The 23534-nt window shown below is 43.1% G+C and overlaps 1 protein-coding gene and 1 long non-coding RNA gene across 9 annotated transcripts in view; one reads left to right on the forward strand and one right to left on the reverse strand.

Moving 5' to 3' along the window:
• The window catches only part of LOC130297121 (uncharacterized), a 170406-nt gene that overhangs the window by 57041 nt on the left and 89831 nt on the right, over positions 1-23534 (reverse strand). For 4 of the 6 annotated variants that reach the window (XR_008849407.1, XR_008849404.1, XR_008849405.1 and 1 more), the window contains 2 exons: positions 14863-14957; positions 14528-14588 (listed from right to left, as the gene is read on the reverse strand). This is a non-coding gene — a long non-coding RNA (uncharacterized LOC130297121). The remainder of the gene's footprint in view (positions 1-14527; positions 14589-14862; positions 14958-23534) is intronic. The other 2 variants (XR_008849409.1, XR_008849408.1) reach the window with 2 other exon arrangements.
• KCNG1 (potassium voltage-gated channel modifier subfamily G member 1) overlaps positions 1-23534 on the forward strand; it is a 163975-nt gene that overhangs the window by 43241 nt on the left and 97200 nt on the right. The window lies entirely within an intron of this gene.

The raw sequence follows: 23534 nt of genomic DNA on the forward strand, positions 1-23534 counted from the left end.
TAGGTGACTCATTTCGGCCATTGAAATCAATGGGGTCCGCTACTCCCGTTAACAGTATATGTTGGCACTCTGTTTTCAGTAGGATGCTCACAGATACGTCAAACTGGAGCAGTAACACAGTGTGAACCTAGCCTAAATTACCAGCACATGCAAACCAAATAATGCAGATTTTGGTGTAGATTTGCTGTGGAATTGGAGAATCGTTGTATTTGAAATCCGCAGTTGTGGATGCTCTGGATTTAATGCAAATTATAACTTCCCCAATTAAGTCATTGGAGAAAACCGACAATACATCCACAGCCTATTTGCAGCATAAATTAATATTCTGCATCAATTTCATACTTAGCATGTGGATGGGATTTCTAGAAATTCCATTGACTTTATATCTACTGTAATACATCCATATCTGTCCCATGTGAACATACCATAAAATTCAATAAACCTGTTGATTTGCAACATTTCATGCTTGGAAGCCTCTGTTACTCACTGGCAAAAGGAAAGTCAACATGGTATTCCATACCCACTATTGAAACACTCTGAAAAGAGATGAGCATTACCTTGTGGATTAGTTATTGGAGGTGCTGAGGCTGAGGTTGTGGTCACACCCCAGCAGCAGCATTAGAAATGATAGTATAGGGAATAATGGTATTATCAGAGTTGTTATATGATAAGATTGTGTTGCAGTGTCCCCCAATACAAGCTGTGACATTGTCAGGTCCAGAACCGGTTGTATGGTGACTTATCTCCCTGCTTTATGTGAATCCGTGTTGATTTACAATTTGGACTGGCGTCAGCTTTCTGAAAATTGGCGGGGCCGACTGTAAACATTGCAGGATTAAGGGAAATCTTTTTATCTCTGGCTTTCTAAATACAAACTAGGTCCAAGCTCATTGTCAGCACTGCTCTGTGCCAACCTGGGCCTTGAGAAATGACAGTTCGCTCAGAGCGTCTCGTTTACAAATTCTGGAGTTGGAAAATGTAAAAAATTAAGAAATTTCAAAACATTCTGCCATCAGTTAATGTTTATTGTATCCATCCAAATAAACTGTCTTTCCTGTTATTCTGATTTCATTATCATATTTTTGTGGCACTGTATTAATAAATCCCTTACATCGCAGCCACAGACTCAGCACGACTTACTCGTTGATAAACGTGAGCATTCCTTCACAATCTCACATCTCTCTTCAACCTGAGCTGCCTGTTTCATGCATTAAATGATAAAACTACAGAGCTGAAAGAGTGATTGCCAAACAAAACAGTGCAGAATTGGTTTAAAAAAAACACCTCAGTGGAATATTAAGATTTCCCACAGGAGGAAGACTCGGGCTTGTATTACCAATGAGTTGTCTGTGTTTTTTTTTTTTTTTTTTTAAATAATGATGTTAACATTTACAATTGAGATTTTGCACTGGTGCTAGGGATACATGTTTTTTAGCATATATTTTCACTGAAGAGAGTTAACCAATTTGGAAAGATAATGTTTTAATATTCAGTTCTTTATATAATTTATCTGCCATTCTGTACATACATTACATATCCTGTACTGAGTTACATCCTGCATTATACCTTAGAGCTGCACTCACTATTCTGCTGGTGCAGTCACTATGGGGGAGATTTATCAAAAACTGTTCAGAGGAAAAGTTACCCAGTTGCCCATAGCAACCAATCAAATCTCTTCTTTCATTTTGCAGAGGCCCTGTTAAAAATGAAAAAAGAGATCTGATTGGTTGCTATGGGGAACTGGGCAACTTTTCCTCTGCACAGGTTTTGATAAATCTCCCCCTATGTACATACATTCATTGCCGTAAAGTTAAAGAAAATGAAGTATTTCTCACAGAAAAGGATTGCAGTAACATATGTTTTGCTATACACATGTTTATTCTCTTTGTGTGTATTGGAACTAAACCAAAAAGGGAGGAAAATAAGCAAATTGGACATAATGTCACACCGAAATCCAAAAACGGGCTGGACAAAATTATTGGCACCCTTTCAAAATTTTGGAAAAATAAGATTGTTTCCAGCATGTGATGCTCCTTTTAACTCACCAGGGTAAAGTAACAGGTGTGGGCAATATAAAAATCACACCTGAAAGCAGAGAAGTTCACTTAGTCTTCGCATTGTGTGTCTGTGTGTGCCACACTAAGCATGGACAACAGAAAGAGAAGAGAACTGTCTGAGGACTTGAGAACAAAAATTGTGGAAAAATATCAATAATCTCAAAGTTATAAGTCCATCTCCAGAGATCTAGATTTGCCTTTGTCCACAGTGTACAACATTATCAAGAAGTTTGCAACTCATGGCACTGTAGCTAATCTCTCTGGGCATTGACAGAAGAGAAAAAATTATGAAAGGTGTCAAAGCAGGATAGTCCGGATGGTGGATAAGCAGCCCCAAACAAGTTCCAAAGATATTCAAGCTGTCATGCAGGCTCTGGGAGAATCAGTGTCAGCGTGAACTATCAGTCGACATTTAAATGAAATGCTATGGCAGGAGACCCAGGAGGACCCCACTGTTGACACAGTGTCATAAAAAAGCAAGACTCCATTTTGCCAAAATGAACTTGAGTAAGCCAAAATCCTTCTGGGAAAACATCTTGTGGACAGATGAGACCAAGATAGATAAGACCAAGGTTTTTGGTAAAGCACATCATTCTACTGTTTACCAAAAATGGAATGAAGCCTACAAAGAAAAGAACACAGTACCTACAGTAAAATATGGTGGAGGTTCAATGATATTTTGGGGTTGCTTTGCTGCCTCTGGCACTGGGTGCCTTGAATGTGTGCAAGGAATCATTTGGGTCGCACTGTACAGGCCAGTGTCAGAAAGCTGGGTTTGCGTCCGAGATCTTGGGTCTTCCAAAAGCACCCATTAATGGATGGCAACAAAGCGCTGGAGAGTTCTGAAGTGGCCAACAATGAGTCCAGATCTAAATCCCATTGAACACCTGTGGAGAGATCTTGAAATTGCTGTTGGGAAAAGGCGCCCTTCCAATAAGAGAGACCTGGAGCAATTTGCAAAGGAAGAGTGGTCCAACATTCCGGCTGAGAGGTGTATGAAGCTTATTAATGGTTATAGGAAGCGACTGCTTTCAGTTATTTTTTTCAAAGGGTGTGCTTTTGTCCAGCCCATTTTTGGAGTCTGGTGTGAAATTGTGTCCAATTTTCTTTTTTCCTCCCTTTTTTGGTTTAGTTCCAATACACACAAATGGAATAAACATGTGTATAGCAAAACATGTCTTACTGCTATCCTTTTCTGAGAGAAATACTTAATTTTCTTGAAAATTTTTTTTTGGGGGGAGGGGGCCGGTGCCAACATTTACGGCCATGACTGCACATTACATTACGTATCCTATAATGATTCTGTATCACATTCTAAATTTTAATCCAGAGCAGCACCACTATTTTGCTGGTGGAGTAAGTATGTACAGGACATTACTCATCCTGTACTAATTTAGGCTAGGTTCACACTTCATTATCACCTCTTCTTAGACTTATCCATTGACATCTTGCCAAAACTGGATGCAGACCAGAAGTGGCCCTACCATAAGGCAAGTTAAGCGGCTGCCTAAGGCCTCGCACTGGCAGGGGCCCCACAGCCACCTAACTCTCCCTTCCGATAAAGTAGCACGAGTGACAATACGTACAATGTACGCATCGCCACTTAGCTCTTGTACTTTACCACCTCCGCTGCTTCCTTTTCTGGTCCTGTGTCTATTGCGGCACAGTGCTTCTACTGGAGGCAGCGCGTGATGAGATTATCTCACCCCACGTGGCCTGCATTAGAACCACTGCACCACAATAGACATAGGACCAGGAGAAGAATCGCCGGCAAGAAAGTTATTGCAGCCCCTTCCGCTACTGTCAGCAGGCCTGCCGCTAGTAGTGGAAGGCAGCACCCCTTACTAACCCCTTCTCCCACAACACAACCCCTAAACCCATAATCCACTCTCCCAACCCCAGCGCAGGCATCTACGTCTTCTCCTAATGCCTGCAGCAATGGGCATCCATCGTTGCGGAAGCTGGGTAGCCAGGAAGTCCATAAGCGCTGCCTCAAATGTTGGGACCTGATCATCTACAGGCTTTGGTGCTGATCTCCCTTTATGGCAGCTGCAGGTGAGAAAGAGGATGACGACAGGGGGAGGGGGGGTGTATGTATGGTGTATGCGTGTGTGTGATTGTGTATGTATGACGTGTGTATATGTATGATTGTGAGCGTATGTATGATGTGTGTGTATTTATGATGTGTGTGTGTATGCATGATTTATGTGTATGTATTATGCATGGGAAGGGGAGGGGTCCGATGTGTGTGTGTGTGTGTGTGTGTGTTTATGTATGATGTGTATTATAATGCGTGGGGGGTCCAGAGGCGGCGGGTGTATGTATGATGGATGTGTGTGTATGTAGGATGTGTTTATGCATAGATAGATGTGTGTAAGCTATGTATGATGCATATGTATGTAATGCATGTATGATGTGTGTGTATGTATTGTGCGGGGAGGGGAGGGACGTCCGGAGGCAGCGTGTGTTTGTGTATGTATGATGTGTGTGTATGTACAATGGGTGTGTGTATGTATGGTGTGTGTGTATGATGTCTGTATGTATTATAGGTGTGTGTACATAAAAGGCGCTGCTGCTACTACTACTACTACTACTACTACTACTACACCTACCTAAAGTGGGCTGTTACTACACTTACCTAAAGGGGGCTTCTACTTCCTAGGGGAGCTGCTGCTCCTATTAAAATGGGGGCTTCTTCTACTGTTCAACTTTCAGACATGTTCAAACAGGTTTGTCAAGCCATATTCTGGTCCTGGTGGTCCGGGGAAGACGTTCACTGTACAGTATAATGCACCTTTTAGTTTTGTGCTTACATTAAGATTACAACCCATACCATGCAGTAAATGGGCACTGTCAGATACAAAAACTTTTGATATGTTGTAAAGCATGCAAAACCAAGAGGTTTTGCAATTGCTTTCATTAGAAAATGTTCAGTATTTCATTTTATTACTGAAAAAGCCAGTCAAACAACTGACCCCCCCCCCCCCCCGCCTGCTTGGACACATGCTAGTCCTGGTGTGTCCATGCATCATCACCATGTCATTGACAGCTGTTAGTGCAGGGCTCGCAGCTGGAGGAAAAATCATCCCACTGTCAGCTTGTGTCCCGCTACTGTCAGTGAGGACAAGCTGGGACTTGTAGTTAATGCTAGGGGAGATGTGAGCAGACAGCATACTGAGGGAGGGGGCGGAGACCTGTGCAGTGAGGCCACGCCCCCTCCCTTTGGGAGGAATTCAGACTAGTGAGATAAATTAAAAGTGTAATAAAAAAAATAAATAAATAAAGGTGCTAGACACATAAAAATTAGATGTACATGGTCAGGATTAGGTACTGAGTGATATTTTAAAAAAAAAAATGTTTTGTTGGATCCGACAGGTACGCTTTAAAATCGAATTCAGTTCCTCATAATGAAGGAAAATGGGGTTATATGGAACTGAATTAGATTTTAATGCATGGTATGGGTTGTAATGCACAAAACTAAATGGTGCACTATACTGTGCAGTGCACCTTATGTTCTTTACAAAGAGGAACAAAATTTGATTTTAACCCCTTAAGGACCAAGCCTTCATCTGTTTTTGCACTTTCGTTTTTTCCTCCTTACCTTTTAAAAATCATAACCCTTTCATTTCTGCACTTTTTTTTGCACCACCAATTCTACTTTATAATGACATCAGTCATTTTACCCAAAAATCTATAGCGAAATGGATCATTATACGACAAAATTTAAGAAAAAACACCATTTTGTATATTTAGGGGCTTCCATTTCTACGTAGTAAATTTTTCGGTAAAAATTTCACTTTGTTTTTTCTGTAGATCGATACGATTAAATTGATACCCTACGTATATAGGTTTGATTTTGTCGTACTTCTGGAAAAAATCATAACTACATGCATTAAAATTTATACATTTAAAATTGTCCTCTTCTGACCCCTATAACTTTTCTTATTTTATTGCTTATGGGGCTGTATGAGGGCTCATATTTTGCACCGTGAACTAAGGTTTTTTTATCGGTCCCATTTTTGTTTTGATCTGACTTTTCGATCGCTTTTTATTCATTTTTTTGATGGTATAAAAAGTGACCAAAAATACGCTATTTTGGACTTTGGAATTTTTTTGCGCGAACGCCATTGACCGTTATGTCTAAAGGGTTAATAGCCGGCCGCAGGGATCACCGCATGTCGGCTAATAACACCGGCCCCCAGCTACATCAATCAGCTGGGGGCCGGCCGGTATGACGTGGGCTCGAGTCGGGAGCCCGCTCCATACCACGTTAACGGTACATGGACAAGTATACACGTCCATGGTCGTTAACAGGTTAGTTAATGGTTTTGTCAGTAATCTCCAACCATTCAATAGAATAATCGCAGTGTTTTTCAAACTGCGGTCTTCCAGCTGTTGCAAAACTACAACTCCCACCAGCAACAGTCCCTCTCTCTTCAAATCTCCCACAGGCTCCAGCAGCAGTTAGTTACAACAGAAAAGGAATGTTAAATTAAAGGAGTACTCCGGTGGAAAACTATTTATTTTAAATCAAGTGGTGCCTGAAAGTTAAAACAGATTTATAAATTACTTCTATTAAAATATCTTAATCCTTCCAGTACTTATCAGCTGCTGTTTTCTTTTTGAATTTCTTTTCAGTCTGACCACAGCGCTCTCTGCTGGCACCTCTGTCCATGTCAGGAACTGTCCAGAGCAGGAGAGGTTTGCTATGAGGATTTGCTCCTACTCTGGACAGTTCCTGACATGGACAGAGGTGTCAGCAGAGAGCACTGTGGACAGACCGAAAAGAAATTCAAAAAGAAAAGAACTTTCTCTGTAGAAAACAGCAGCTGATAAGTACTGGAAGGATAAAGTTTTTTTTTATAAAAGAAGTAATTTACAAATCTGCATAACTTTCTGGCACCAGTTAATTCAAAATAAATTGTTTTCCACAGGAGTACCCCTTTAAGGGGGATAGGAGAGGTCTGTCAGGGCGAGAGAAGGCCAGTTTTAACCCGATAACGACCACGGACGAGTATAGACGTCCAGGTTGGCGGCCGTTCCCGCACCTGGACGTCTATACTCGTCCTTGGTTCTTGTGGGTGCTGCCCAGTGCACCCACGAGATCGCGGCAGGGACTCGGCTGTATCACACAGCCGGGACCTTGCTGCACTGCCAGGACCGAAGTAAACTTCGGTCCCGGCAGTTTTAACCCTTACAGCCGCGGTCGGAAGTGACCGCGGGCTGTAAGTGTTATGACAGAGGGAGGGAGCTCCCTCTGTCTCCTCTGCAGCACCCCGCATCGCGATCGTGGGGTGCTGTGTGTGGCCGCGGCTGGCCGGGACCTGCCGCACTGCCGGGAGTGAAGTTCACTTCACTCCCGACAGTTTAACCCTTACAGCCGCGGTCAGAAGTGACCGCGCGCTGTAAGGAGTTCTGACAGAGGGAGGGGGCTCTCTCTGTCTCCCTGCAGCACCCTGCAGCGCGATCGCGGGGTGCTGTGTGTGGCCGCACTGCCAGGAGTGAAGTTCTCTTCATTCCCGACAGTTTAACCCTTACAGCCGCGGTCAGAAGTGACCGCGCGCTGTAAGGAGTTCTGACAGAGGGAGGGAGCTCCCTCTGTCTCTCCTGCAGCACCCCGGAGCATCGCGGGGTGCTGCTGCATACCTGGGCAGCCGGGGGTCCTACAAAGATCCTGTAGGACGTGCCAGAGGCTCCTGATATGCTGCCTGCTAGTGAAAACTGGCAGGCAGCATATAACTGCAATGCTTTGGAATACTAAGTATTCCAAAGCATTAAAAAGTGTAAAAAAAAATAAAATAAAATAAAAGTGTAACAATAAATAAAAAATGTAATAAAAGTGTAAAAAAAAAAAATAAAAAAAAAAAATATATATATATATATATATATATATATATATATATATATATATTACATTTATTAAATGAATCTAATAAAAAAAAATGCATAATGTGTAGGATTGCATTGGCGGACATCCGCAGCATGTAATATGCTGCGGATGTCCACCATGTGATCCTACACATTATGCAGCAGTCACGGTAATGAGCTCCCTGCTGCGGCTGGGTAGCTTTGTGTGTCCACTCATAGCGGCGGATTTCCCGCCAGCAGTCATGAGCGGACACACTGAGCTACCCAGCCGCAGCAGTGATGGATATATTCGCCATGAGCGGGTGCTTATTCCCACAACATGGCGGATATATCCATCAGGAGCCTTAACTGTCACAGACAGACGCGTTATACTGCTAGCTGACCAAGGACCAATCAGAGAGGTCCCTGGTCCAGCCAATATCTTCTAGGGGTGTGGTATATAAATGGGGTCACTTGTGGGGGTACTGTTCTACCCTGAAAGCCAAATGGTCCTACGACGCGGCCAAGGAACCATATATGGCCAAAGCGGGGGTATTTACGAACATGGGACAAGCAGCCAAATAAAATATAGGGTGCATTTCTTTCAATATCAGAAGTGATGTACAAAAAATATGCCCCCCAAATGATGCATTTGTGAAAAATTGCAAATTTCTAATTTTTAACACTGACTTTGTAATAATTCCTGCCAAAAAACTATGGTGTTAAAATACTCACTGTACCCCCTAGCGAATACCTTGAGGGGTCTAGTTTTTAAAATGGTGTCATTTGGGGGGGGGGGGGTGTTCCTATGTTCTACTACCTTTTAATTTCTGCAAACCTTGCATAGCACATAAAAAAAAGATGTACTTTTCAAATTTTCTAAATTTCAAGTTAAATTGTTAGGCTTCTAACTAATTTAAAATGTTAATGAAAAACAAAAAAATGACGTCAAAATAAAGTAGACATCTGAAAGTATAAGTTTCATAAACTATTTGGTCAGTGGGGGACATGTATCATTTCCAGTGTATAATAGAAGTTTTTTACCCCTCTGCCTGTTGTCTAAATTTGGCGCAGCTGCGTTAAATTTATCATTCTTGTGCAGCTACTTTCTTGAATTGCGTTTAAATTTTGAATTCTCCTCAGAGCATACATTTACACCGCAGCTCTATTTAGTAGGAGCTTTGTCTGCAGTATATCTGCACCTAAACAGTAAATGTGTCCTCGTTATAAGTTTTAGAATTTTTTTTCTTCATTATGTAGAGTTTTAATCTCACAATAATACCACTTTTTGCACCCAATTTTAACATATCAATTATACCAATGTCCTTATTCTTCATTTAACATCTGTGACACCCCTGTGCAAATCACCTCAAATGTACATGGTGCACTCTACCTTATGGGCCTTGTTGTGCGCCCGCAGAGCACTTTGCGCCCACATATGTGGTATCTCCGTACTCTGGCTAAATTGTGTCCCAAAAAAATGGGGATCTTTTTTCCCATTTACCTCTTGTGAAAATGTAAAGTATGCGGCAACACCAGCATGTCAGTGTAAATAATTTTATTTTTATACACTATCATACTGGTGTAGACTCCAACTGTTCCTTTACATAATGGGTAAAAGGAGAAAAAGCCCCCCAAAATCTGTAAGGCAATTTCTCCCGAGTACGGCGATACCCCATATGTGACCCTAAACTGTTGCCTTGAAATACGACAGGGCTCCAAAGTGAGAGACCGCCATGCGCATTTGAGGCCTAAATTAGGGTTTTGCATAGGGGTGGACATAGGGGTATTCTATGCCAGTGTTTCCCAAACAGGGTGCCTCCAGCTGTTGCAAAACTCCCAACATGCCTGGACAGTCAATGGCTGTCTGGCAATATTGGGAGTTGTTGTTTTGCAACAGCTGGAGGCTCCATTTTGGAAACAGTAGGCACACGGGTTGGGAAAAAGAGTTAGGAAACAAACAATGTTTCCCAACTAGTGTGCCTCCAGCTGTTGCAAAACTATCAATCCCAGCATGGCCAGACATGCTGGAAGTTGTATTTCGGCAATATCTGAAGGGTCAGATGTTCACGAACTACAACTCCCAGCATGCTTGGGCAGTCTGGGCATGCTGGGAGTTGTAGTTTTGCAACAGCTGGAGGTTCAGAGTTTGTAGACCACTGTATAATGGTCTCCAATCTGTGGTCTTCCAGATGTTACAGAACTACAACTCCCAGCATGCCTCGACAGAGTGGGCATGCTGAGATTTGTAATTTTGGAACATCTGGAAGAGCACAGATTGGAGACCATTATACAGTGGTCTCCAAACTGTGGCCCTCCAGATGTTGCAAAACTACAACTCCCAGCATGCCCAGAAAGCCAAAGGCTGTCTGGACATGCTGGGAGTTGCAGTTTTGAAACTCCCAGAGGCAGCAGTGAGATCGCTTTACGGCGAACTCACTGCTGCCAATGAAGATGCCGCCCTGCTGCTGCAAACTCACCGCGGGGACGCACCACCCCCGGGACCGTCTGGAGGACGCCGCTCGCACCAGGACTGCTCACGACACCGCATGGCCGGGTAAGTGACGCTGGGGGACGGGTAAGGGACACTTAGCAGAGCAGTGTGTGTCCCGATCCCCGTGATCCGGACTCACACACCGCGCTGCTATCAGCTAGTCAGATTTGACTAGCTGATAGCAGCGATCGCTGGAGGGGGGGGATGAAACCCCCCGTGGTCACATGGTAAGATGGCTGGCTATCAGTGATAGCCACCATCTTACCAGGCGCTGGGGAAAAGTATAACGGAAAGCAGTAAATTGTAAAAATAAAAGGAGAATGATCTACAGTGTTAAGTGGATTACAAAGCTATTTTAATGTGACGGAGCTTGTTCAATGTCACCTATAAGGCAATACACCAAAGAAATTGTTGCCGAGGCCACCCACTGGGAAAAGTCAACACCAACAACAAAAGCGTCAGCAACAAGGATGTATGAAACATTACAAAAGTTTATTTATTGAGAATCATATAAAAAATGCATCATAGCAATTAAAAACCACAGTGTACACAGCTGGAAGAGAAGGCAGAAACATACAGGCTCAAAGTGAGGGGTATTTGAACGAAAAGAACACTGACAAACGTTGCATAAACGAAGGACTCACATGAAGAGATGCAAACTATGCAGTAAAGTTCAATAAATTGAGTACAAATGCAACAGCGGTCAGAAAGAATGACAGGTGTATATTACCACAACTGAGCCATGTAGTTACCTGCACCTACCCCAACGCACGTTTCACGCCAATGCGCTTCGGCGTGAAACGTGCGAAGCACATTGGCGTGAAACGTGCATTGGGGTAGGTGCAGGTAACTACTTGGCTCGGTTGTGGTAATATACACCTGCCATTCTTTCTGACCGCTGTTGCGGTGACGAAGTGGTGACCGCTGTTGCGGTGACGAAGCGCATTGACGAAGCGCATTGGCGTTAAACGTGCGTTGGGGTAGGTGCAGGTAACTACATGGCACGGTTGTGGTAATATACACTTGTCATTCTTTCTGACCGCTGTTGCATTTGTACTCAATTTATTGAACTTTACTGCATAGTTTGCATCTCTTCATGTGAGTCCCTCGTTTATGCAACGTTTGTCAGTGTTCTTTTCGTTCAAATACCCCTCACTTTGAGCCTGTATGTTTCTGCCTTCTCTTCCAGCTGTGTACACTGTGGTTTTTAATTGCTATGATGCATTTTTTATATGATTCTCAATAAATAAACTTTTGTAATGTTTCATACATCCTTGTTGCTGACGCTTTTGTTGTTGGTGTTGGAGCTTGTTCAATGATAAGTAAGCTATCAAACATTTCCTATGTAAATGTATTAAATTGTTGGATCATAAAATAACAATGCCAATATCCAAGTGATCTAATGAATAACTGAACTGTAAACAAATATTCTATATGCAAATTATTTTAAAAGTGCTTTGGAATAACCAAGGAGTAAAAAGCAATATAAAGCAAATCAAATGAGGAATTGAGATCGGAAAGTTAAAACATTCTGGTGGTTCCTTAGTAGAACTTTCCTTCAGAAATAGAAAGGATTGCTATGTGCAGTTAAAGTTGGCTTATATTTATGGGGAAAAAGACGCACTTGCGTCAAAATTTTTGGTGCAAAGGAAAAGAACGCAGGTAATAAATCCATGTGTACTATAGATGTCACTCCAAGGTACCCTGATTAGGCCACATCTGGAGGACATGCTCTACCAAAACGTGCGCAAAAAAATGCGCAAAAAAAAGGGCTTGCGCAAAATTTTGCGCAAAAAAATACACACAAAACAGGGGTAAAATCTTTGATACATGTCCCCCAGTATGTATAAATATATGCAACCTATTAGTGTTAAAAAAGCAAAAAATCGTAATTTTTTGTAAAAATTTCATGATTTTTTACATTGTAAAAAAAAACTACAAATGATATCGGCTTACTTTTACTATGTACATGAAGAACAACTTGTGACAAAAAACAATGTCAGTATTATCGTGATTGGCAAAACATTCCCAGAGTTATTCTCTAATAAAGACAGACATCCCCGATTTGAAAAAACAGGCCTGGTCTTTCAGGGGTGTACAGGTTTATTTGTATTGGTCCTTAAGGGGTTAAAGGAGCAATCCCCGACATGCCCCCTCCATGCATCTCTATGGGAGAACCGGCGATACAGTGCTTGTGTATCTTCGGTTCTTCCGTAGAGATACATGGAGGGGGTGCGACGGTCGCTGCTTTGTGTGGGGGTCAACACAACTCTTTCTTGGTCCTGGTACTTTGCTTCTTTACCCAAACCTTGGAAAAATCCTGTGTGCACCCCTGGTGAGCAACACTGCATGCATCACCATTCACTTACATTCAGGGGTGCAGGCACACAATACTTTGTCTTGCCCCAGGTGCTTTCAATTCACACTACATTGCGACATCTCATCAGTGAGGACCTAGTGTTTGAGTTTCACCTAAAGCCTCAAAGTCTAGAGCCACCTCTGAAGCAGACATGAATGCAGTAATGCAATGCATCAGATGCAATTTATTTCAATGACCAAATGTAGCCACTGTTCAGGTCCTCTGCACTATTCTATTGGACAGACCGTGCCTTTGAGTCCACTAAAAATTTGAAATAGATGGCATCCACTTCCCTGCATAACTGTTTACTGGATATGTCTGCACAGTGTCTCCTCCAGCAGAATAGTGTGCAGCTCTAAAGTATAACACAGGACATAACTCCAGATTAGTGCAGTAAATGTAATGTACTGTATGTAAACAATGAATAGTGAGTACAGCTCCGTAATGTATGTAATGTATTTACAGAGTGACTCATATTTTCTTTTGTAGACATCATTACGTTTCTATAAAAAATCTTTGCAGAAGCCATTATACAATTCAATTTGCTCCTCTTTTTGGACCACTTTATTACAGCTGTTGCAGCTACTCCTCTACATTGCATTGTCAGTCTTTTAAATCCTCAAGTGATGCGAGTAGTCACAGGTGAGCCCATGTGAGGTACATGGACAGCTTTCTGAATTAAGGGATTAGTACAAATGCCTTTACATTGTAATAATAACGGGCTACAGCACTGCTAATGTTCCGATCCTTTCGCCCAGTTGATTCACTGATCACATCTTTAGGGTAAAGTCACATGTGCTGTATTTTGCTGCATTTTTTTTTTTTTGCAGCTGATTTTACTACCCATTGACTTCAATGAGTAGGGAAATATGCAGCAACAAATACCCAGCAGAATATGTAGTAAAATATTGCATGTGTGACCCAACCTTAATTTGTCCTGCTCCATCACATATGGCATTGCTCGGCTAACTACAGTTACTGTGTAAAAGAAGAGAATAATTTCAGGAAAACACGAAAGCTGAAAGTGCAAACTCTTTAATCCATGTCCTCCTCCTTTTCACAGGTAGAAGCCAATTTGTATTATGTGGCCCATTGTGTCTATGACTGACAGGGCCACCATAAGGGCAGTAAGGTTGTCAGAGGCCCAGACATAAACTAAGATTAGGGAGGCCCGCCCCGCCACGCTTGCCATGCTTTTTGGTCCTTAACCAGTTAAAGGGGTACTCCACTGGGAAAAAAAATTTGGTGCCAGAAAGTTAAACAGATTAATAAATGACTTCTATTAAAAAAAAAAATCTTAAAGGGGTATTCCAGGCAAAACCTTTTTTTATATATATTTCAAAATCTTAATCCTTCCAATAGTTATTAGCTTCTGAAGTTTTCTGTCTAACTGCTCAATGATGATGTCACGTCCCGGGAGCTGTGCATGATGGGAGAATATCCCCATAGGAACTGCACAGCTCCCGGGACGTGAGTCATAAGAGAGCAGTTAGACAGAAAACAACAACTCAACTTCAGACGCTAATAACTATTGGAAGGATTAAGATTTTTTGATAGAAGTAATTTACAAATCTGTAAAAGGTACTAAAAAGTAGTATACAACAAGCTTTTGAGTCTGAAATATTGTGAATATAGATAGCTGCAATACTGAGATATTAGTGCCCGTTCCTCATATAGTACAATAATTTAAATGAATAATATATATATGTGTGTAAAATACACATATATACCAGTACGCGCTTAACTAATGATATAGGAGATGACACATACCTACATTGATCGGAATTGATATGGTAGATGCGGTGTTAGGATATATGCAGGGTTAATTCAGCTGTAGGGATAAGAAAATAAATGAATGTGAATGGATAAGGTGCACTAGTGCTGTATATAAAGTAGCAATAAATCAATATAAGTAGGTAAAGTACACTGGCTGTAATTGGCAATAGATAAATATAAATAAATAGTATAAATGCACTAGTGGTACAAATGATGAATTATAAAACAATAAATAGTAGCAGGTTGCGGATAAAATCAAATACAAGTAAATGTAATATAGCAAGAACCGCAAGTATTATATATAAAGAAGTTAGAGGAGGTATATATACCTATATATGGTGGTAATAGAGAGTAGAGGATCCTTATAGATGCCCAATAGTGGTATTTGGTAGCTTTTCCTATATGTAGAGTTGAAGGGGCGGCACTACAAGTCAAAGAATGCCCATTAGTGATGAATGTTTCTGAAATAATGATATAACAATATATAGAGGTATATACGGGGTATAGGGGTTGTACGAATACCTGTGTTGACCCTATAGTGAGGACTAATTTGATCTTGGCACTATTGGTAGAGTGGTATGTGATTAGCGGTAGCGGCCCTGTAAATCAAGAGATACCGCTAAGTGGTGCACACTTTTGGCACTGTACGTGCAAGAGTGCTTGCTAATTACTTGCATGAACACACCTAACCTGCACAGTGTTGCCTATAGGTTGCTTCTTGTATTGTTTGTACTTGCGGTTTAAATGCGTTCCTGCAGCGTTTTTTTCGTTCCTGAATGCTTCTTTTGAAAAGTCCAGTTGGGGATAACGGGAGTACGCCCCGGCCGGTGGCGTCTCAACTGTTCTCACCCTGCTTCGCGGTTATCTTGATGGTTGCTAAGGTATCAGATCGTATCCTGTTAGTGACGTCACTACGGAGTGTGAGAAGATTCAAAGTTCCTTCCATCGGCTTCCTTCGTCCCTGACCTCTTCCCAGTCTGTGGAGCTGACTGGGACTGAGCAGAATGTTCAGCACAATATCAAGGTGCAAAACTAAAAAATTATAATAAATAAAGGCAGGGGGGATTTATAATGATTGGGGGGGGGTGAACTGGGAGGATTAAAACATTAATCAATATTATGAAATGTAATCTGTAAGGTTGCCTATGTATAGATATATCATGGGAGAGTACAAAGATCACTTCCATGAATGATATATATATACTAAGGACTGTAGGCTATAGTCACTAGATTTTGGAGGTGGGACATTGATCCAGGGATTTATTTGGATTGCCATATTTGGAGTCAGGGAGGAATTTATCTCTCTAAAATGAGGAAAATTGCTTTCCACCTTAGGTTTTTTTTTTGCTTTCCTCTGGATCAACACTGTAGGATAATAGGCTGAAATGAATGCCAGTAAGATAGGTGACCACATAATTAAATCAGAGAAGGAAGAGAACCCACAAAATTATAGCCAACCGCTCTTTTTCCTCGTAGTTGCATTCCATTGAGGAACGTGTCTTGAATAGAAATCCATAGAAAGGATGCAATGGAGGTAGGACATTGCAACATGAGGGCAAAACAGGAGAGCTGGGTTCAGATGAAATGGTATAGGAGCTGTGGCAAAGGCAGTTTTAGGGGTTTTTAAATGCTCATATGCATGTTTAGTACCCTGGTGACATCTGCTTTGTGGGCCTTCAAGGATTATGAGTTAAATAGGATGCCATCCAGGTATACATCACATTACTTAAGCATATCTCATGATGCATGTCTCATAAATACTTGGAAAAGCCCAAAAGGTATTTGTAATGTCAGCTCCTGGTTTAACCACTTAGGGACCCAGGTCGTACAGGTATGCCCTGACGCCCTGGTACTTAAGGACCCAGGGCGTTCCTGTACGCCCGTGGAAATTTTGTGTCCCCGCCGCGCAGGCATCCCGTGACACCCCCCCATGTCTGTCAATTCAAGTCATACGGGTCACGTGAGACTTGATGATCCCATCACCCCCCCCCCCCCCCCCCCAGGAGCGCTGCTATTGGTTGTCCGACCAATAGCAGCCGGCAGAGGAGGGGTTAATGCCCCCTTCTCTCAGCTTTGCTCGCCCACCGAGTTCAGTCAGCGGGCAGAGCTGAGAGAAAAAGCCAGGAACCCCCCCCCCTTGCCGAGATCTGTGTCCCTCAGGGCTGAAGAAGTGCCTTTAGTGCCGGGTGAGTTTGTGTGCACGGACAGGTCTGAGGTTAAAAAAAATAAAGAGTTGAAAAAAGGCAATGGCACGCCGGGCATTTTTGGCAGAGGAGGCATAAGCTCTACTTGCCTCCGACTTTGAATCTGCCAGTGAGGACGAGGAAGATCCTACTTTTCTGTGTTCTTCCTCGTCATCCTCATCATCTAGCACTGATAATGAGTCCCCTGTACGGCGGCGGAGATGCCGCCTGGCGAGGCCACGCACCCCCCATGAAAGTGGCCGACACTAGTACGAGCGTCCATGCCGCTCAAAATAGAAGTCCAACACCTCAGACAAGCATACCAGAGCCCCCTTCAGGTGAACCTGTCTGGAGACCCTCAGAGGGATATCAGCCATGGATTTCTGAGTTTGTTGGCGACTCAGGAATCTGGAAATAGACTATTTTAGTTATTATTTTAGAGACGACATTGTCAATCTAATGGTTGAGCAAACAAACGTGTATGCCCAACAGTTCATTGCCCACGACCCTGATTCATTTTTGGTTAGGTCCAATAAATGGTACGCCATTGATGCAGCCGAACGGAGAACATTTTTGGGCCTCATGCTGCATATGGGCCTGGTCAAAAAACCAAGTGTCAGGCAGTACTGGAGCGAGGACGTCCTCTACCAGACCCCGCTTTACAGTATGGTCATGACACGGAAGCGGTTTGAGGCCATTCAGAAATGCCTACATTACACTGATAATGTGGCATGTCACGCACGATAACTTTGGGGCCAAATATTTGGAGGCCTGCGTAACGCTCAGGGAGCTCAGTAGATGAGTCTCATCAGTTTTAAGGGGAGACTCATCTTCCGCCAGTACATTCTCTCAAAGCGGGCACGGTATGGTGTGAAACTCTACAAACTCTTCCTCCGGGTACACTTACAAGTTTAGAGTATATGAGGGATGAGATTCCCAAATTGAACCCCCAGAATTTCCCCTACTCTGGGTGTTTGTGGGAAAATCGTTGGGGACCTTGTTTATCCATTGCTGGGTAAGGGTTACCACCTTTACGTGGATAACTTTTATACCAGCATCCCTCTGTTCGCATCCCTTGCCGCCAAATCCATGTCTGCTTGTGAGACCGTGCGGAAGAACCAGAGAGGCCTCCTTCTAAACTAGATCCAGACACCTATGCCCAAGGTTGAGTCCCGTGCCCTTACTCATGAAAACCTGTTGGTTTTATTTTAGGTAAAATAAAAAAGTTATAGGGGTCAGAAGATGAAAATTTTAAAAGTATACATTTTTCAGCATGTAGTTACGATTTTTTACAGAAGTACAACAAAATTAAACCTATATAAGTAGGGTATCATTTTTTTCCAAGAATAATTTTTATTAAGTTTTAACATTACAAACAATCTGGGCATACCCAAAATAAAGTATAAAGTGGTGAGCCACCATAAACAGAGGCAAACAAGTGCAGTCCGTCAAACAAATCTATGCCAATAGAATCTGAATAGTCCGCAAGTCTAATGAAATAGAAGGTTAGTTAATACAGGTGTACAGCAAAAGAAATAAATAGAATACCAATGGACATGAAAAAGATTACTTGACATTTCGAAGTAACGAAGGAGTAAGTGTCTTTAAGTACCCTTAGTACTTGGGTGGGGAGATTTATAGGAAGGGCTTGGGTTTTGGACAAATTGAGGTGGTAGTATGAGATTGTGCCGAATTTATCAATTAGGGACATAACTGCGGGCAGGGAATATTCAGGGTGGGTAAGGAGCACGTCATCTGTGTAGAGGGAAATTTTATGGGAGCGACCTCCGACTTTAATCCCAGTTATTTGTGGGTCTTCTCTAATAGCTTGGGCTAGGAGCTCCATGGCTAAAATGAATATTAAGGGAGAGAGGGGGCACCCTTGACGAGTGCCGTTCGTGAGAGCGAAGTAAGGGGAGAGGGCACCATTAACATAGGCTCTGGCCGAGGGGTTGTTGTACATGGCCGTTATGGCAGTTAGAATAGGACCACTGAACCCCAATTTAGTTAGAACTGAGAAGGCATAGTCCCATCTAAGGCGATCAAAAGCCTTCTCAGCATCCAAAGCTAGGGCTAGGACTGGCAGCCCCCTGGCCACTGCCAGATGTATAACCCCCAATGCTCGCCTAGTATTGTAGTAAGCTTGTCTGCCTGGGACAAAGCCCGCTTGGTCCGCAGCTACAAGAGAGGATAATAGAGGGGATATTCTATTGGAGATAATTTTGGCAAATATTTTTACGTCGACATTAAGGAGTGAAATTGGGTGGAAATTTTGGGGCCAGGGGGTTTACCAGGTTTGGGTATGGTCACAATGAGAGCTTGCATATTTTCGTTGGGGAAGGAGCCTGATTCTAGGGCGTGTTGAAGAACCTGCAAAGGTGTGGGGAAAGGGTGGTGGAAAAGGTTTTATAGTAATGGTTAGCGAAGCCATCTGGGCCCGATGCTTTATCTGTAGGGAGTCGTTTAATAATCTGAGCAATCTCCTGTGGCGTGATAGGAATATTTAGGGTGGAGACCTGTTGGGGGGTAAGAGAGGGGAGATGTATGGAAGACAGGAAGTTGTCGATCACATCTAATATATTAGGGGGAGCAGGGACAGAGTCCTTCAAATTATAAAGGCCTGCATAGTAATCTCAGAACACGTTGGCGATTTCAGAGGGCATATATATTTTGGTGTGAGTATGAGGGTGAATGAGGTGAGGGATCCTCGATTTAGTGTGATTAGCTTTCAGTCGAGCAGCTAACAATTTGCTTGCCTTGTTGATAGGCGAATAAGTCACTCTGGTTGTGCGGTGCGCTTTCTCATAAGTATTCAATAGGAGGGATCTAAGTTTTTGTCTAAGCTCGGTCAGTTTAGTAGCCAGAGAAGGGGAGGGGTTGTCTATGTTTTTTCTCTACTGTCTTCAGTTCGGTTAGAGTCGCTGCAATTTGGCTATTTCGCTGTCGTTTTAGCTGAGCCCCTAGTTTAATGAACGTGCCCCGAATACATGCTTTATGAGCATTCCATATAGTGCTTGCTGTCACTGGGGTAGATTTATTCAGGTCGAAATATTCAGACACAGCTTTTTCTATCTGAGACCGAGAGAGGGGGTTGGAGAGAAGGAAAGGATTGCTCCTCCAAAGGTATGTGGGTGGGGAGTTGAGATGTTCATCTAATGTAAGAGTGATGGCGGTATGGTCGGACTACTGGATTGTCTCAATAGATGAGGTAAGAGACAAAGGAACTACCGTTCTATCAGTTAAAAACAAGTCTATTCAGGAGTTCACATTACGCACTCCCTAGTGGAACGTATAGTCCCGTTCAAGCGCATGATGAGAGCGCCAGATGTCGTATAAGTCTTCAGTCCAGAGCTGGTGCGAGATGTCGGGTGCTAGAGGACGTGGAGTCCACTTGTGGATCTACTGTGGTGTTAAAATCCCAGCACATGATTAGTTTCCCCTCCCTTATAGGACGAAGTGTACGTATGAGGGATTTCAGGAAGCGTATCTGGAGAGTATTGGGGGCGTACAGGGCCACCAATGTGTATTGTATGTTGTTCATAGTACAGACCAAGATCACGTATCTACCCTTGGGATCAGAGATCTGGTTGGTGATGGTGAGGGCAACAGTGTTTCGTATCGCTATCGCCATTCCCATCGTCTTGTTGTGAGGAGGGTAAGAATGGAAGATGTGGGGGTATAGTCTATGTGAAAGTCTGAATGCATCACTAGATAAGAGGTGGGTTTCTTGTATGCATACAACATCACCCTTTAAAGCAATAGCTTGTCGCCACATATGGGAGCGTTTCATTGGGCTATTCAGGCCATTGGCATTCATACTAACAAATTTCAGTACTATTATATAACAGTAAAAACAGCAGAATGCGAGAAAGTAATAGGTAGTAACAGCATAAGGAGAAGACACCTCCCAGCAAGGGTACTCCTCCAGGTGTGACACAGGTCAAGCGGTGTGATTATTATGTAGACGGTCAGCATAAATTGGTGGGAGAAAAAGAAAGTTAAACAGAAAAACAACAATTAAACAAATTGTAATGTAAAGGATACATGTTAGGAAACAAGAGATGGGAGGCCATCTCTCAAATTGGGGTTAGAGTCCCGTTTGCACCCTTTTGCTGCTATCATCGGAGCGAATCAGCAGTGAGCGGACTCCCGGAACCAGTAAGTCAATATGTCCTATCCAGCCAGTTCCAGGCAGTGGACCAGTCACCAGGAAATTTTTCAGGAGCTCATCCATGGGGACCAGGGACAGCGATGTTCCATCTTGACAGAAGTTGCTTGCCTTCCTCAACAGATTTGATAATATGCAGGTCTTCCTTATAGCGCACTAAGAGTCGGACTGGAAACCCCCATCTGTAAGGGATGTTAGCATGGCGGAGAGCGGAGGTGATTCAGGATTCAGGTCCCTACGCATCTGAAGAGTAGCAGTGGATAAATCCGCAAATAATAGGAGCAGGCAAGCCCCCATTTTTCCTGGATATGGACATGAGTTCCTCCTTTACCCTGAAGAAGTGGATGAGAGCTAGCACATCCCTTGGCACCGTGTCTGAAAGGTGTTTGGGTCTAGGGACCCTGTGAGCTCTGTCAATTTCCAGATCGGCTTCAGGAAGGTCAGGCAGGGAGGCTTTAAGGAGTGCACGTACATATTGAGGAACGTCTCTGGGAGGGACTGATTCCGAAATGCCGCGATGGATAAGGGATTGTATATCAGACAGAAGAGACTTGCGTTGCAGTAGCATCATCTCTTTCATGGTGGTATCAGTCAGCGTGACATTAGCCACCTGCAGGGCTATATGTGTATCTCCTATCTCCTCCCTCATCAGGCTGGTCGGCGGCAAGGGGCAGGGGGACCCCTCGAGTGTTCCCAGAAGGCACCTTCGGCAGCCAATGCTGTGTGATAGGGCCGCAGGAGGGAGAGGAGTTAGCAGAGCTGCCGTGCGCCGTGGCAGGAGTGCGGTGTTGTTCACTCACCGGGGGAGAAGAGGAGGCCCGGAGGCTAGATGAGGACGGAGGACCGCGAGCAGCCGAGGTGTCATCTTCTTCCAGATCTCGCAGGTGGAAGGTAGGGTCTGATGTGGAGCGGCGCAGGGTTGTAGGAGAAAGTTCCTGCAGAGATTTGCGCTGCATTCGCGTTGGTCTGCCTTCCCCGCCTCACGCAGTCTGCGCCATCTTGCCGGGGACCCGCGTTCCTCGTAAAGTAAAATTTTGCGAGCGTGGCATGACCAGCGGGTCTCCTTTTTCTTCCAGGCATCCTAGGGAGGTTTAGCTTTCAGATGGATGTAAAATCTTGCGGCTTGGTGCGGTGGAAAGTCGCTTTTAGGGTCCCGGGAACCGGAGCTCACGGCTCAAGCGCACATACAGTTAGGCAGCCAGACCACACCCCCAGTAGGGTATCATTTTAATTGTATGGACCTACAGAATAAAGATAAGATAAAGATTTTTACCGAAAAATGAAAGCCCCCAAAAGTTACAAAATGGTGTTTTTTCTTCAAATTTTGTCACACAATTATTTATTTTCCGTTTCGCCGTAGATTTTTGGGTAAAATGACTGATGTCACTGCAAAGTGGAATTGGTGGTGCAAAAAATAAGCCATCATATGGATTTTTAGGTGCAAAATTTAAAGGGTTATGATTTTTAAAAGGTGAGGAGGAAAAAGCGAAAGTGAAAAAACGGAAAAAGCCATGGTCCTTAAGGGGTTAATGGTCCTGTGGAAAAATTTGATTAGTAATCAATAATCAATAATTATTATTAGCATTACTGACTTGATACTTGATAAAATTATTAATTCAATTAAGCAATTTGTTTAATTCACTGGACACTCCTGTCACAGCTATAAAACTTTTCTTCTTTTAACACCTTAAGGACCATGGACATACACGTCCAGGCAGGATGCACGTTCCGCCACCAGGATGAATATACACGTCCATGGTTCTCGTGGGAGGGACTCGGCTGTAACGATCGTGGGGTGCTGCTGGTTACCTGGGCAGACAGGGGTCTTTACTAGGAGCCCCAGGTCTGCCCCGGTTATTGCTGTCTCCTGATATGCTGCCTGCCAGTGTAAAACTGGCAGACAGCATATAACTGCAATGCTTTGGAATACTAAGTATTCCAAAGCATTAAAAAAAAGGGTGAAAACAAAAAGTGTAAAAAAAAAAAAAAAGTAAAAAAATGTGTCCACTCATAGCGGCGGATTTCCCGCCGGCAGTCATGAGCGGACACATTGAGCTACTCAGCCGCAGCAGTGATCTCGCCCTTGTGACTGCCGGGGGCATCCGTGGTGTGAAATTAGCCGCGGATGTGCTCTATGTGACCCTACACTGCATCCTGTTCATACTGCGTTTCAACAGCAGTATGTTACAGCCACGCATCACTACTAGCTGACCAGGGACCGATCAGAACGGTGCCTGGTGCAGCCAGTAGGGGTGTGGTATTATTCCGACAGCTCTGATCCTTTGCACCAGAGTATGCAATGTGAACACACGCCAAGGTATAAACTCTATGACAAAACATTCCTCAAGTAATATATGTTTCCATTTGTTTATTGCAAATTTATGATCAGCTTGCTGAGTTTTCTTATGCACTTCACTAAAAAACCTCCTATACTTGAATAACTGAATAAATTATAAATACAGTTCACAAGATTGAAAATGTCTTTCTTTCATGTATCGAGATAAAAATGTACAAAAAGACTCAGTATACTATGCTCCCAATGTATACAAAAAAAAAAAAACATATACATTGGGAGCATAGTATACTGAGTTTTTTTTATACATTTCTATCTCAATACATGAAAGAAAGAAATTTTCTATCTTGTGAATTG

Source organism: Hyla sarda, chromosome 12, assembly GCF_029499605.1.
Source record: "Hyla sarda isolate aHylSar1 chromosome 12, aHylSar1.hap1, whole genome shotgun sequence".
Lineage (NCBI taxonomy): Eukaryota > Metazoa > Chordata > Amphibia > Anura > Hylidae > Hyla > Hyla sarda.